Genomic DNA, 4306 nt, shown 5'->3' with positions numbered 1-4306 from the left:
TTCCTCCTGTAGTTCAAGCTTTAGTTGGCCAGATAATGTCTCGTGTGTCAAATTTTTAGTTAATTATTGCATTTTATATTTTACAAAATTGGCAAGGAGTGTTTAATATTTTAATTATCATTATACATTAATAACTTTATTTTTGAAAATGATTTTTAAATAAATTCGAAGTTTGCATTGGACAAAATTATGCGTATTATAGGGTAAATTTACATCATATGACATGAATCTTACACCATATCGGGCAAGTTTATCATTGGTATTAGGTAAACGCAATATCTGTATGGGGTAACCCGACAATACCCCATATATACCAAGATTTTTCGTTTAACCCATACAGCGTAACCTTGCTTACCCCATGGTCAAAAAATCGTTATTTACTATATGTAGGGTCGGCGCACGCTCTGGTCCATATAAAGTTATTTTTTACCCTACATTGCGTTATTAATTTTAAGTGTGTAGTTTAGTTTTCATGTCATTTTCATTTCATTTATCATTGCAAAACAAAATAGCCGTAAACATAATGCGATCAGACGTAATGGCCAGAAGGAAAAAAAACATTCAAATGTAGGTTGACAATATTGAACTTCCATACCCAAAATGCGTTATATACACTGGTAAGTCCTTGCCGGCCTCAAAAATTCACTTGCCTAATTAAGTTTAAATTCAATTGTAATATTGCGTAATTTTATCTATCCATGTTCATGAATAATCACGGATGGATCTACCCGTAATGGAAAAGCCTATATGATTGCGAAGCTCATGGCAATGTATATTAGTTACACAATACGGCTTCAGAAATCATTGAAATTTCAAAATATAAACAGTGCATTTGGTAAACTTAAAGTCGCAAATTATCACGATTTTAGTAATTGTGGTAGAAATCGCATGGTAGACATGATTATCAGTGTTGATTTAAAATGACGACTTTTGCCACACCGACAATACTCGCGTCGGTCGACAATTCATTTTTATTCATCAAACTAAAATTTTCCCGATAAAATTTACAGATAAAGCAATGAGTTAAACATATAACTATCTGTGTAAACCAGAAAGATTTAGAGCGTACCCAAAAATTTAGGTCTCGCTACAGGGGCGAAATTGCAGATATAAGCTGCGTTCTAATTATTTGATAATGATTAATCATTAATAAATTTGAGTTTTCATTTTTAGTTGGAATAATTAAATTGTGGTACCAAATTGTCATTTTTTCCATCGGTGCTGGAGAATATACAATGAGCTTCGTCCAAAAATGCTAATACCATGTATTAAAGTTAACAACTAATCTACACGCTATGTACGTATATATGTGTTAATCTAAAATCTAAAGAACGTCCGGGAATGAATGGGAATGGTCTGAAAATGTGGTCATAAAATCACAATTAGTTATCGGAATTTTAAACTTTTTGCATATGTATAATACCAAATACGTACCTACATAATTTAATTAATAGCTAAGGCCGCCACACCCCCGTTGGCGACTAGTTCGATTTTCTTGCGAAGATTTTTCATTAAATTTTTTCCCGAAGTTTTTGCCACTTCCGAGGTGATTTTCTTCCATCGTCCTTTGAATTTTCGAAAGGTGTCAGGCACATCTTGAAGCCGGGAGTATACTGACTTAGAACGTGCCCAGAATTTTTCGATTGGGCGGAGTTGGGGTACATTAGGTGGGTTGATATCTTTTGGTACGAAATCAATATTTTTCTTTCTGAGGTACTCGGTCACTTTCTTTGCATAGTGACAAGTGGCGAGGTCAGGCCAAAACAAAACTTTATCATTTTTGTGAAACCTATTAATAAATGCTTCCAATCCAGCCTTGACGCAATTTTTCAGATAAATATCTTGATTGATATTCCCTTCGAGAACTACCGGGTCTGATACATGTCCGTGACTGGAGAAGCATTGCCAAATGCAATATTTCTTTGGAAATTTGTCTTTTTTTCGTACTTTTTCTTCATAAGCCACTTCAGAGGGATCCGAGCTATGAAAAAAATGACGCCCTGGAAGATTTGAAGGGTCAACCGGAACATACGTTTCGTCATCCAGGATCACTACTTTTCCACGCATTTTCTTCAACAATTTTTGACATCAATCCTTGATCCGACTTTCTTGTACGGGCTTGTAATTTGGTGCAGGTTTTTTGGTCCTTGCTTTGATTCCTAGTTTATGGACCTTAATTTCCCCCACGTAGCTTTTGGAAATTTTGACTTTCCTGGCAGCTACAGCTACTGACGTTGATGGCTTGGTTTTGAAAATTTTTTCAATTCTATTTTTCACTCGAGTGGTCGCTAGCTTCGCCGGACGACCAGCTGGCTTCTTGAATTGCACATTTTCGGAATCCTTGAACTTTTTTATGTAGGAATACACATTTGAACTTGGAATTCCTTCCTGCTTAAAAAAGTTCCAGGTCACCTTGGAGTCTCGGTTGGCTGTCGTGTTGTAGAACTCCATCACTCGTTTTGCTAACAGCTCCCTTTCAAACAAGCTTCTTCTACCCTTATCCATTTTTGAAATTTAAGAGTGATATACCAAATTGACCCTAATGAAGTGGGCTTTCAGAAATTTAAATTATTATAGTTCGCGGGTTTATTGATTTGTCAATATACTCGCTAGAGCGCGCATTCCCATTCATTCCCGGACGTTCTTTAGTCTGATTAAATAAATATGCACACAAAACCTATTTAGTTAAGAAGTTATCTTAACCATTCAATTCTTGAATTTTCCTCCATTTTGCAATCTGGCTTTTCCGCATATTTAACCAATTCCATTCATTAGTAATTTCGGTTGGAGGATAATTGGTGCCATTTATGAGTATCTAAAGAAGGAATAATTATATTTGTTATAAGGGTTTAATTGATCGTAGCTAAGGACTTATTCCATACTTAATAATTTAAATTCAACTACTTACTTCCTATGCAAATTATCCGCTCATGTAAATATATAGATATGTATGCATGATTTGTCTTCCACAGTAGACATTTTTGGATTTGGATCTAGAGACATATCTACGTCCTGGAAATTACAGCATATGTAATTAGCAGCCTACAAATGTAAATAATTTTTTTAAAATATATATTATAAAATATATATAATACACGTCACTTACTATTTTATCTATAGTCATCATTTACATCAAGTTCCATTGTGCTGGATAACCGAGGATCCCCAATCAGTGCGATTTCATCTATACATACCTGCCAAATATATACATATGTTAATTACAATTGATAGACATTGTAGGTGAATTATTTTAAAAACTTGAACCCGGAATAATCAATATTTCATAATTACAGCTAAAATAAGCACCCGAAATGAACATCATTTCTTTGTTGCGAAAGCAAATTTAATTAACACTACAAATATATAATTCTTGATTGATACTTTTTTGACTGTTTTAAAAATTCGTACACATTGAATTCTTTAAATGGTAAAATTTATCCTAAACTTTAACATATGTATGGTCAACATATGCGTAACGATATGTGTGTTCTGTATATTAATCTATGTAACTGCAGCATGAGATCCTCAGTTACAGTCTACCAAAGAAAATATGCGCATTGTTAAAAGGATTTGGTTTAAGGAGTTGGTAGCTCAAAGAGATCGACTCGACTGCATGCGTAGAAGGTAGAAGTAATTTTCCTGTATATTTTTGTTCACAATATACTTTGTATTTACTTAAATGCGATTATTTGCACTGTACCAAGTGTTTTTAACCTGAATAAATTTAAATGAATTTGAATCTGGGTCTGAATTTGAATTAATTAAGCTGAATGGATTTAATTTATTTTCAAGGATGTTACATGCTGTTCATAAAGAAGGAGCGACGGATTTTCAGACAACTTTTACTCTTGACATTTATGTTTAACTTTGTAATTTAGATGCGGTTGCATGAACGAGATATAATTAATTTACGCAAAATCGAATCGGTGACAAATATAATGCACGGCCTGGCAGCAGTTTAAAGACTGTCAGAGAAAAATATATAAGCCACCCAACCAGTTCGATGAGCGAGTGATTTTCATAAATTACTTATTTAATTTACAACGTGCATAGTTGTATTGAATCAATGGAGAAATATTGGGGTAAAAATTTGTTGCCAAAATTTATCACAATTTTTTTTAGGTTGTGAATAAAAGATATACGTTTACCCATTGATATCAATTTTGAAGAAATATCATGACAAAAGTTGAGCATGTCATTGCATATATATGCAAGATTGCATGAAAATCTAAACACAATAAAAATTTTTATTTGGTTTTCATGGTTTCGCAGATAAATTACGTGGAATCTTCGTCTGCATGTAGAA

The 4306-nt window shown here is 33.5% G+C and overlaps 1 long non-coding RNA gene across 5 annotated transcripts; it reads right to left on the bottom strand.

The window, feature by feature from the left end:
• Positions 1–910: 910 nt before the first annotated feature.
• LOC110860233 lies at positions 911–3532 on the bottom strand. Of its 5 annotated transcripts, none has more exons than XR_004837231.1 (5): positions 3307–3532; positions 3107–3194; positions 2909–3042; positions 2678–2815; positions 911–1356 (listed from the first exon to the last, which is right to left on the bottom strand). It is a non-coding gene; the product is annotated as an uncharacterized LOC110860233 (long non-coding RNA). The 5 variants fall into 5 exon arrangements; XR_004837230.1 differs by having other exon boundaries at positions 2909–3012; positions 3292–3530; XR_004837229.1 differs by having other exon boundaries at positions 3292–3519.
• Positions 3533–4306: the final 774 nt, after the last annotated feature.

Source organism: Folsomia candida, unplaced genomic scaffold (genome assembly GCF_002217175.1).
Source record: "Folsomia candida strain VU population unplaced genomic scaffold, ASM221717v1 Fcan01_Sc030, whole genome shotgun sequence".
Lineage (NCBI taxonomy): Eukaryota > Metazoa > Arthropoda > Collembola > Entomobryomorpha > Isotomidae > Folsomia > Folsomia candida.
Note: the sequence above shows the minus strand (reverse complement) of the source record. Positions and strands in the feature narration are given on the sequence as shown.